Source organism: Zea mays, chromosome 4 (assembly GCF_902167145.1).
Source record: "Zea mays cultivar B73 chromosome 4, Zm-B73-REFERENCE-NAM-5.0, whole genome shotgun sequence".
In the NCBI taxonomy this organism is placed as follows: Eukaryota; Viridiplantae; Streptophyta; class Magnoliopsida; order Poales; family Poaceae; genus Zea; species Zea mays.
In genome coordinates this window covers 9,767,219-9,780,085 of record NC_050099.1, presented here as the reverse complement: position 1 = coordinate 9,780,085, position 12,867 = coordinate 9,767,219, and the positions used below count along the sequence as shown (strand labels likewise).

Here is a 12,867-nt window from a genome sequence, read left to right as displayed (position 1 = left end):
AGGGTTCATGTCCGAAGGTACCTGTTCATGTATTATACTCCAAAAACATTGTTAAATCCTGTTTTTGAGGACCTTCGAAAGCGAAAGCCCCCAACAAACCTAATTTGAGAAGTTGAATTCCGATGAATGCATGGGCGTTCCTTTTGATTAATGCATGGAAATTTACTGAGATTTTAAAATAAATCCTCTTGAAGCTGTAAGAAACCATACTCGGTAAGTACAAGACCTCAAACCAATCTGAGCCATTGGTTTTAATGGTGTGTTAAGTTAGTGTGTAATTTGTTTGATGGATTTAGTAAAAATTATGGATGTGGGCGTGATTTGGTTGGGTGGGTTTTGTAAATATATATTCTCCAATGCGATTTAGTATAGGAAAAAGTTTTTTTAGAAAGATACGGTTCCACGTTTCCAGCAAGGGTTACCCGTAAACCTAGCTCTACTACTGCTCTAGCTAGCTGTCCTATATCCTAAGAAAGGAGTATGCTACAAAGCTACTAATACGGTCCAAGCATTATACTCCCGCACTCCTAAAAACTACTATTCATTTCAATTTTTTTACCAAGTTCGTGCAGCTTTGTTTATGCATACATAACATGAATCGGGATAACTCTCGTCGGCCAAAATAATCCACGTCAGCTTGACGATAGGGATAAACTAATACACGCCGGCAGTAAAAAATAAGCCGACGGGAGAAGTTGTGCCCTTAACCACTTTTCTTTATCTAATAATATTCTATATAATCATTGTGGCATTTTTAAGCTTAATTCTGGTAGGACCCGGTTGGTCACCCTAGTCTACTTTACTTTATGCCTTGATCACCACTGAAACTTTTGGATAGTCTCTGCTATTGCTCTATGTGATTTTGGGTATTAAAATAAATATGCTTCATGATCATGCATTATTATTGTTATTCTGCTCTTTAATGTTCATGATAAGACTATGGTGTTAAATGAAACATGGAGCTTAACTTGAGAATATAGTGCTACCACAGGGGTGGTGGGACGCCCTTGGCCGAGTAATTAGGAAAGCTAGGGAGAGACTATCTTACCTAAAAGGGACAAGCGGGGAGGCGTTGCTGCAAAGTATAGGGAGGTTCTTGGGTCGGACTGTCTATTTAGCTTTTTGGACGAGGGATTCATATGCTTCCTTCTTCCTGAATCCGTAGCGGGTTTTCTCAAACTAGTGAAACTTTGGAAAAGTCTCGTAGTGTTACCCTGCCTCGTCTCCTCGGTAAAGATGAATGGGACTTCTAGACCCCTTAGCAAATGGGTAGCATGACTTGTGGGTAAAGATAAACAACCTCTGCGGAGTGTAAAACTGGTATACTAGCCATGCTCGCGGCCATGAGCAGCTTAGGACTCTCGCATGATTAACTTATTGAATTAAACTTAATTTGTCATATACATCGCATTGTGGTTTTATTATCAATTTTGATCTATTATTACTCTGGGATGGTATACACTTACATTTAGTAACCGCTAATAAAATTTGACCAACTTATTAAAAGCAATGCTTAGCTTTAACCATTATTTGTTGATCAGCCTTACACTTCATATGAACTCTCAGCTTTGGTGAGTTCATGCACATTATTCCCTATAACTTGTTAAGCTATGATATTTTGTGAGCTCACCCTTGCTATATATAACCCCCTCACCCTATAGGTGAAGAGCAGGTAGCCCAGGAGGAGGACTACTATGAAGAGTTTGATGAAGTCTAGGTGACGTCTCCTACTCAGCTTATTGGCGCCAAAGAATAATATTAGTTCGCTTCATTATTATCATTTATTTTTGTAAGACACTTGCACTTTGTAATAATGTTTGTGACATTTATCTCTATACACTTGGTCATTATATATGTTGTTCTTGTTTGGTGCACATATGAGATGCACCCGCACTCCTAAACTACTATTCATTTCTATTTTTTTACCAAGTACATGCAGCTTTGTTTATGCACACATAACAGGAATCAGGATAACTCTCGTCGGCCAAAATAATCCACGCCGACTTTTTTAAAATGACAATATAAATAAACTAATACACGTCGGCCGTAAAAGAAGCCGACTTAAGTTAATTCTCGTCAGCCGGCCAAGAGGTCAGCCAACTGATGGTTATTAAATAACTCTCGTTGGCCTCTTAAAATACCCATGAGAATAAATACCGACGGGGATTAGTGTGTGGGCCCAGCAACAAGAAACTAATCACTTTTGTCAGTCCTTATCCTGGCCGAAATAACAGCAGCAGATCTAAGTTAAAAGCGGGTGCATTCAAACTAAAATACATTAATTGCTGATTCAAGGTTTGAGCATATTGTCTAATTTTTCCTGATTTTCTAAAATATTTGTAAGGTTGATTGTGAGAGTAGAGAGAACTCTATGTACGGCCTAGACACAACAACTGAGAATCTCGTGGTGGCCAATGGAGTTGCCAACACTGTTGGCTAGCTTGTCATGCATTTCTACGTACGTACATGTGTGTGCGCGCGCCAACAAATCGATGACACGTACAGCTTTCGAAAAGCACTGGAGCACTGCATGTTACTACTATCCTAGCTCCATACCTGCTCAGCCCCCGGCCAGAAACTCTGCTGGTTAGAGAAGCTCCATCATGCATGCATTCGTGCTACAGCGGGTGGCATATTATCCAATACAACCACAGGCAGTCTAGCTGGCTTTGCACATATTTAATTAGCTCTTGGCAACCATATATATATATATATATATATATATATATATATATAGAACCAACGACCAAGGAGACCCAACTACCACTTTGCTTGCTCCGCCCGCCGCCTACCACGGCACGCACCATGTCCTTCCTCTCTTCTTAGAATCGAACCGCCATCACTCTATCCTTGCCACCGAGCATCCAGCTGCTCGGTCGATGGATCGATCGATCGAACGAACATGTATATGTATGTACACGGTTTCCTTCTTTATACGTGCAGTATTGTTTGCAGGACCGTACGTTACATGGCGCGCGGTAGCCTACTCGCTCGCTCGACTGCTACAATAACACGAGCGCTGACCGTCCGACCGACCTAGTAGTCTTTGATATGCTATGCTATATATATATATATATATATAGATAGATGAGAGAAGGTGGATATGATGTGGTAGTTAATTTGATTTTTTTGTGGGTCCTATGCACCACATAAAACTAAAATGTTATCACTGCAAAAAGAATTCTGATCGATTTGTGTGTCCGCACCGCCAATCACAGCAACCAACGTAGTCAAAATTTATACTAGCAAATATTTGTTTTCAAATATATTTGCACAGTTGTGTTATTGTATAAATTTTGTTGGCCGGCCGGTGCCTTACTTATATATAGCAGTACTATTACCAACTTTTGTAGGGCTTGTATCACAATTACTTGTGTGTATCAGCTCATATGAAATAATGATAGATATAATCCATTTATATAGATCGAGGATATATATATATATTATATAGACACACATACTTAGAGAGTACGTACAATACCGGTAGAGAAATGGTAGCTACAGGTAGAGGTCCAGCCGTCCAGGTACATGCATGCATACACGAAATATACGGCATCATGCATGCCATAATAATATGCCTTAATTCATCTCGGCAATGATGCATGGCTGGATACTAGAGACATACAAGGCATGTTTGGTTCACTACCTCAGTTGCCACACTTTGCCTAACTTTTCTGTCTAAGGTTAATTATTCAATTCGAACGACTAACATTAGGCAAAGTGGGGCATATTTAGCCACAAACCAAACAGACCCACAATACCGTAGTAATAAAGTAGTGGGATCTGAAACGGAATGCCAGCCTGTGTAGTACAGTACTAACTTAAGCGCGCCAAGCGGAGCACCGTCAGGCGCGCGGCGGCGGCGCCACGTCGAGGGTGTGGTCATACTGGATAGGCTCAGGGACCCACTTGCTCGCGTTGATGAATGTGTTCGCCGTGTACGCGGCCGCCTCGGCATCGGCGTTGAGAACGCGGAAGCCCGACCACTTGACACGGCTGGCTGTGTCGGCACCGGCGCCGTCGTTGCCGTATTCCATGTATAAGATGGTCCGGGTGGTATCCTCGATGACCTTGTTCTTGCTCCACGCGACCCAGCCGTTGGGGCTAACCACACGACTGAGATATGACTTGATGAAGGCGACATGGGAGAAGTTCCTATAGGGGCGGCCGAGGTAGGTCTCCACGCCCGGCGCCGCTTCCACGGCGCACATGTGGAACGAGAAGCCGGACTCGCGGCTTGCGTTGTTGCAGCCCTAGGCCGTCAGCACATTGTGCCTGCCTTTCAGTGGGCGGCGCACCAGCAGCGGGGAGCTCTGGAACATGGCCTGGGCATTGCCAAACACAAAGTCCACGGTGCCCCATATCGAGGTCTGCTGGTAGAATTGGATCCCATTCTCCACGTACAAGGTGTCCTCATGACCTTCAATGCTGCACCGGTAGACGACCGACTTGTTCGAATTTGACCTTAGCGCCACGGCCTGCCTGCCTTCCGGCCTTGCCGTGTTTCTGATTGTCAGGTTCTGTGCTATGAAGCCGTGACCCAAGGCATCTGCAGCAGCAGCAAATTTATAGTTCTGTTCTGATTTACAATATGCATGCATGGCAGCTCAACTGCAGTGAAATATCCATCGCCAGAGTTACTCACTCACTGTCTCCATCATGTTCATGGGGACGCCTGTTGCATTGCTCTTGTTCCCCGTGATGACGGTGGCACCGACCCCATCGTCGATCAGCATCACGTTCCTTCTTGTTATGTTGACGGTCTCGTCGTAGACGCTAGCGAGCACATGCACGACGTACTTGTCCTCCACCTCCTCAGCTTCTTTTGGTGCTGGTGCGGCATTCAGGGCTGTCTGGATGCTGGTGTAGCAAGGCGGCGGAGCAGCGACGCCGCCGCACCGCTTCACCACGACAGCATCCGCATGCGGAGGCCAGCTCCCCGACGGATCAATGACGTTGGACAGGCGGCTGAGAATGGTTGTGTGGTTGTCGTCGTTACCACTGCCAGCAGGCAGCTTCTACCTCATCTCCGCGCCGCCGCTTGCAACGACAACCAGCGCAGCAAGCAGTAGGGCCACTGCCATGGCCAGGCCCAGGCCGCACCTCCTCACACCGCCTACCATCCCCTATAAGCTGAGATGGATCTGATCTGAAGTGATGGTACACTGGCTCCTAACCTTACACACTTACCTTTGTGCGCGTCTTCACTGGCTAACACCGGCAGCATCCCATATATATAGGCCCGGCCCTCCCAGCCCGATCGAGCCAGAAGCCTGCATGTGCCCACAACGAGAAGCCAGCGCGGGGCAAGAATAATGGATCAGGGAAGAAGGGCCCTTCATGTCAGCCTCCTAGTAGTTTAGTAAAGGAAAATGTTCCCCCAAAACGATTTAATAAAGAAAAAGTTTCCCAGAAAGATTCAGTAAACTAAAAAGATTTCTACACGGGTTCTTTCATCTCTTATTTATGGATTCTATATATATAGTTTTTCCGAGTGTGTTGAGGACGACGATGCATTGCGATTGCTTTACACCAAAGCCTGCATAGTGGGGTGTATTTTTTTAAAGACGGATTCCATTATCAACCGTCAGTGCTATTTTTTAGTGGTGGTTCCTCAAGAAAACCGCCATAATTTCTAGTGGCGGTTTTCTTAAAAAACCGCCACTAGAAATAATTTATATCCTTAATTTTTTGAGTTTTCCAAATGATCTTGGATGATAAAACCACCAACATAAAAGTTGTGGATCTCAAAAAGTTATGAAACTTTTTAGTTGACAACTTTTTTATTTGAAATCATCTCTGCTCTCAAAAATTACATTCAAAATTTTAAAATTCAATATACAAATTTTTATTACTTTATATATTCTTGGATGTTGTTCATCTAACCGTATATATTTCTACTTTTATCATATGGTTAAATAACTTTTTAAAACTGCTGCAAGGGGTGCAATACATCTAAGATTCTTTCTGTTTTAAAGAGACATGTGCATACATTGTCGTGTGGTAGTGCCTAACAAATGTCTTTCATAATGGTAACTCCAATTCAAAGTTTGATATTACTTTTATGAGCATTTGTTGCACCCTCCTCAGTGTTAATACAATAGATATTAGTGGAGAGCAACAACTCAACATTATATGTTCTAAAATAGCCTCTAAGACATCTATAGTATGTTGTCTTTATTTTTATATGGTTACACATTCCATCCAATCCCTCAGTAGTAGCTGATGATAATAGGGTGTTCATATTTTCTATTCAGGGGCCATCTGATTCTGTTGGAGTTTATGTTGATTATGGTTGAGCAGGTGTCGGTCAGCTATTGAAGACTCAATGGACTTTGCATTCACTACCAACAAGAGCGAATTGTGTGGTGTGCGTAATATTGAGGCAATAGGTGGTTGTTCCAAAACATCTACTTGTCGTGAGATGATGAGATACACTTGTGGAGCCCTAAAGACTTATATGCCTGTAATTCTAGGTTGAGGTGCTTATTGATTGTGTACGCAACCCTACTCTCTTAATTGGGAGCTCAATGAATAGGTATTTGATTTTGATGTTATCCCCTTCTACATGTCGTTTTAGATTAAAAGATCATGTTCTTTGCTGACATAGTGTCATGTTTACTTTTTAGATTTTAAGGCTAAAGGCAGAGCTTGCAAAATCATCAAGTGACCCTAAAACTTTCCTTTTAGAGGCTCTTCATTCTACTGCCTATTCTGGTGCTTTAGCAAACCCACTAATCATGATAGAATGTTCAACTAGCAGATTGAATGCAGATGTCATGGAGAAATTTATTCTTTGATTTATTTGTTTTATGTATTTTGTCATGTTTGGTTATTTTATACTGGCCTTTAGGTTGTATTAACAAAGGCTCAAGAAGGATGAGGCTGCTAGGAAAATTAGTTGAGAATGAATGTGGAAGGATAGACCGTCTGATGGAGTTTTACACAAGGAAAATTGTGCTAAAATTTCGATGCTTGGTTACGAAAGAGGTGGATGAGGAGGCATTGTGATACCCAATTTCCAAAAGGAAGAGAAATTGAAGATTATTCTTTTTTTTCCTTGTTTTCTCTTTCGGGTCCTGTGCAACAGGGGTTTGGAACTTTTAGGAAGCATTCACTAGTAAAATAGTAGAATTCTTGTTGGACTGGTGCCCTGGGATCGGGAACGGACGTGAGAGCGAGTTTGGGCCGTGGATCTCGATCCGGCGGTGGGGAGCCCATTAGTTCTCCCCCCTTAACCCTAGCCGCCCCCTCCCCTATTCCCCTTTGGTTGCAGCCGCCCCCCCCCCTTCCCTATTCCCCTTTGTGGCCGCCACCCCCCCCCCCCCTCTCTCTCTCCCTCTCCTCCCCCCAAGTGATTGCAGCACCCCCCCTCAACCCTAGCCGCCCCCCCCCCTCCTCACCATGGTGCATCCTCCCCGCTTGGTACCCCGTCGTGTGGGTGTGAGTCTTCCATTGGAGTTTGGAGGGAGGAAGAAGGAAGAATGGAAGGAGGAAAGGAGGAACCCAAGGTGATTTTAAGATCATTCTTTTTAGTATTTGTGCTGCAATCCAATTGTTTACATGTTTACCTATGCGAATCGGTATAGGTGCTGTCCAGATTTTTTGTGGGAGGATGAACAGCAGTAGTTCTAGGGGTTTCTGGGGATTTTTCGTGGGAAATTAGTGATAATCAATATGAGAATCATGTAGAGCTTTGTCATACCTTTCCAACGAGTACTTATGCGCTCGATTCGGAGTTATAATTTAGGAGATATCGTTGTTTGAATCCGGTTATGTTGCTGTCCAAAAAAACAGATTTTCAGGTGGATGAACAGCAGTAGTATTAGCAGTTTCTGGGGATTTTTCGTGGGAAATTAGTGATAATCAATATGAGAATCATGTAGAGCTTTGTCATACCTTTCCAACGAGTACTTATGCGCTCGATTCGGAGTTATAATTTAGGAGATATCGTTGTTTGAATCCGGTTATGTTGCTGTCCAAAAAAACAGATTTTCAGGTGGATGAACAGCAGTAGTATTAGCAGTTTCTGGGGATTTTTCTTGGGAAATTAGTGATAATCAATATGAGAATCATGTAGGGCTTTGTCTTATCTTTCTAATGAGTACTTATGCGCTTGATTTGGAATTATATTTTAAAAGATATCGCTGTTTGAATCCGGGTATGTCGCTGTCCAAAAGACAAAAAAACAGATTACAGGGTTCATCTTGTGGACTGTTTTGGGCTAATTAGATGTTAGAATTTAATTATAAATTGTATACAAAACTTGTGGGGAATTTTATGTAGATGCCTCTGGAGTTTTTGTTTGTTACCACTGTTGTCATAATCTTAAAGTTATGAAATTATTAAGCAGCGCCGCTGCAGTTTGGTGGGTGTGGGGAGAGATGTAACCCGCGGCGGGGTTTGAGTTTGTGCGTAGGTGCGGCGTCGTTTATGAGCCTGATTATGTGAAATAGGTGCACTAAGTTGTATGTCAAAAACAGGTGGTGGACTTCCGGATCGTACTTAGGGATTTGCCCGAACTTCCGGTAAAGGCAAGTAAATATAGTGGTGGTTGCTACCGTTTGGTTTGCATCCTATTCTCTGTCATTGAGTATGCTTAAGTTTTTAATTATGTTAATCATTGAATTCTATGATGAAGTTTATTTGTTTGGAAGTATTAATTCTCAATTGTCTAATATTGTGGATGATCATAATTTGGTTATGATATATGTGGTTGATTCCCATCTTGGACGAAGTTGAAGTATCTTTTTGAATCACGTTATATGAAGTGTTGTAGGCATGACATGCACATCGCATCATCCATCTTGCATTTTGAAGTTATGTCGTGATCTTATGGTCCGACCGTACCGGTACATTTTTAGCATCGTACGTTGCCCGAGGAGGGGTACGATGCAGCTTCATATCCTTAGAGGTATGAAGGCAGAAGTCATCCTTGCATTTGCAGACATTTGCATTCATGAGGAAAATATGAAGTGTGACATTACTATGTTACTATTGTGGTTTTCTACCTGCGAGGTGTAATTACTAGGTGTGTTGTACGTTGTATACGTGATGCACCTTGATAATAAGAAGGTTGTGGAATCATGTGGTGGTAAAACAATGTTCTTATGTGGTTGAATAGTTTGATATTATTTTACTTGCTGAGATGTGTCATCTCACTCTTGCATTACTCAATGCAGGTACTTGATACATGTTGGGAATGAGGGGAGTAGCAGCACGTCCACTTACACTCTCACAATAACGCTGCCCAGGCGCAGCCATGATTTAATTAGAAACTTATTGTCAAAGGAAGTTTGTTTTTTTTATATAGTCGTGCGCACTGGTTAATTCAGTTCAGGTCGTACGTTTATCTTTCCTTGCTAGCCGATTAATAATACTTAGTATGTTTTTGTCATGATATATGTTTATACCCTGTTGCCCCCTTATTTATGCAATCTTGCAAAGGGGATGCTGCCGAAATTTTATATATGGACGTCAGAAGTGTAGTTCAGTAGCATTCTGGGTTGTTTGTGGAACCCGGGGTGTTACAGTTGGTATCAAAGGATAGGCTTTAGATTCTACGCAATTTGAAGATAAATTTGACACACTTGCACATATAGGAAGGGTATGGGTTCATATATCTTTCATATTAGTATGTTATTGTATAGATGACTAGAATTTCCTGACTCCAAACCCCTATATGGTTTGATGAGGTATGTCGTTAACGACGTAATGCTTGATATGAAATGTTACTACTATTTAATATTGGTTTCTTGATGTGGTTGTTATTGAAATTATTATGCAAGTGAAGCTACTAATGTACTTGTTTTATATACATATCGTCATAATGTTGTTTTTGGATGCAATGTTTACTAATCTCTGAGCTATTACTATCATACATTTCTGTATGCTTGACTGTGGATGTTTTTTTTTCCAAAAGGATTCTTGGGTTCTAGTACTTATAGGACCGATTGTTTATTGAGCTTGTGTATAAAGGATCTATTCCGACTTGGTGTAGTGTGAAAACACTATACAATGTAGTTTTATGGTGTTGTTGAGTTTGATTGACTGTTGGGTTACAACCCAACTTATCAATGTAATATTTCCATGGGTGCAGTGCTTTACACCTCACTTTTTTTTTGGCTAGTGTGGCTACTTGCCAACTTGATCTTAGAGTACAATAGGTTTGTCTCCATAGAGCAAAGACAATGTTGGACTGTCTATGAAATCTTGAGGCTGGTAGAACTCAAGTGAATTTGTAAGATGACGTGGATAGATAAGTTCAACCATGTTTACATGATAAGTTTTCTTATTGTGTGCAACCTTATCTTTAATAATAAATAGGGTGATTTTAAGTGGATTTTATGTCTATATTATAGTTGAAGAGGCATGCATGTTTTCCTTCTATGGTTTGTTTCTATAGCCAAAAAGGTTATGCATAATTTTTATTTGTTGGAGGCTAGTCATGTGGACGATATGGACAACCCGTTTTATATTGTTTTTAATCGCCGATGATACATGGTAGTTTTTTTATATATGATCAGTTCTCTATGCATGCTTGTTGAATTATTATTTGGACCGCTTTATCTTAAACAAAGTCAATGTTTAACTGGAAGTTGCTTATGTTTGTTAGTCCTCTATCTCTATAATGATGTGGTTGTTGCATCAGATGGAGATTTTTTTTATGAATGATGGTTTGATAGATCATGTATGTCTACTACTTTTAAGTCATCCTATGACATCACTAGGTACAAATTGTTCAAGTGCAATAATAGGAGGTATTGTTGTATGTGAGGTTAATCAAAGTAGTTGGGTTAGGTGGATTATCTTATTGAAGTCCAATTAATCCTGTTGAGCATAGTATCGTGTTATTATTTTAGTGTTGAAAGTAATATTTATGAAGCTTTTGCATGAGTCTGTGTCAAGAAGTACATTAGTTTTTTTTTCTTGTTGTTATCCCTCCATTGCTTTATGAGTATTGCAAATTTTATCTCTTTTGAGAGAGGGAAAAGATGTTATATGACATGAGCACCATTTGCTTCACGTCAACAGAATGGTTTTGGAGATTTCTAGTAGTTGGATTCTAGTGTAATAACAACCATGTTTTATAGAGCTAGAGACGGGTATGTCAGGTGTTTCATACATTGTCGGTACATGGATGTTTGACCTTAGTGGCATTAACAAACGAGGTTGTTGAATTCATTGATTGTTGTGCTTAGTGTTCTAACCTATTTGGTAGGGTGTTATTTAAAGACTTTGTGGAGTTGCATCCCAGTTTGGTAGTGGAAAATCCTAGTGTTGATGGCACCTGCCAATGACTTGGGTTTCATTTTATATTGTTTTTTATTATTGTTGATAATGTGTTGTTTGGTTTCGGGAGGCATTTTAAATTAGTTGGAGGCTGAGTCAGGCTTCACTTATCTAGAATGTTTTGTAGTATGTTTCTGCATCTTTCCATAGGATGCTTAATCACCATGTTTGGTCTAAACATTTGAGAGATATGGGTTTCTTAAAACATCTTTGTTGGTGTCTCTAGCAGAGTGAGTCTTTAATTTTGTACGGAAGAGTAGACATTGAAGACGGTATAATTTGGTCTTTGTGGATTATGAAAGTTTTAGTAATTTCATGATCTTTTCAAAGAGTATGGGTTTCTAATTCTCATTGCATATAATTGGAGTTAGGTTGCTCTGAAGTTGTTGCACTGTTGTGTCTGAACTTTAGGCGTCGTTATAATCACCAATAAATCGACCGCGTTTTGATAGTTGCAGAGCACAAATTTGCGAATTCTCTTTAAGCAAAACTTGTAGGTATTTTCAGTACCCTTTTAATGGGTATTTACTTGTAACTGTCTGTTAAATAGATTTGGAGAGGTGGTTGCCCGGATATAAGTCGAATCTCTAATGTGCAGTATCTCAGGCTGAGTCTAGCTGTAGGTCATGCAGAGTTGAGGGCTATAAGGATAAATTTGGGTGCAACTTTATTGCAAAAGTCGTGGACAATTTTCAAAACTTTTCCAACGCGTGTTCGTTGTAGTTTAAGTTGAGTATAGCAGGAGTTATAAGTTTTTGAATTTTAGTTGTCCATTGTTTCAATCCTATCAGTTTTGCAACAAAAGAGTTGCATTGTTTTATCAGTTTGGAAACCAATTCCAAGACACTCATTATGATAAGAGTTCTAGGGAATGTTATAATCTTTTCAATGAGTTTATATTTGCAAAATTTTGTTAGCTGCAGGGAGTTATGATATAATGTATAGAATGTGCTTGGATGAATATGTGGGCAGACATAATATGCTTAAATTGATTCTTGTTTGCATGATGTGAGATTAGGCTTAAATGATTTAAAAAGTTATCATATTGCTTCTATACTTATATTGGTTCTAGGTGTCTCGTAATGAAGAACCTAAAGTTATTAGTCTTTCAATGACCACTTAATCTTAGAAGAGTAATGAACCTGATAAAATCTATTGCTTGTTGTTGGGATTGCATGACCAGTTTTAGTTATGCAGCTAGTTCAATGAAGTAAACCATCTTTTCTGTAGAAATGTTATATGTAAAAGTTGTAGCCAACTTCTTTATCTTACTTGTGTAAAAATTTCATGACCATAGGTCTAGAAGTTTGGGAGTTATGATTTTCTCAATTCCAGTCTTGAAATCTGTGCAGATTCTGTACATATTTCGAAGCTGACCTTGTTTGCCCAATTTAAACTTCGAATAACTTATTATAAATTATAAAGAAGTTGTAGTACTTTTCTTAATCTTTTCAACAAATTTTGGATTACTTTTTTTTGGAGATCTATAAGTTAAGTTACAGCTGTTTTAAGTGTGATCTCTGAATCTGTCCAAATTTGGACAGCAGAGCCTTTCTCGTGTCTTTTGACCTTGAT

The 12,867-nt window shown here is 40.3% G+C and overlaps 1 pseudogene; it reads right to left on the bottom strand.

Moving 5' to 3' along the window:
* Positions 1–3,845: 3,845 nt before the first annotated feature.
* Positions 3,846–5,123, bottom strand: LOC118476875 (putative pectinesterase/pectinesterase inhibitor 38; annotated as a pseudogene).
* Between the last annotated feature and the right edge of the window lie 7,744 nt (positions 5,124–12,867).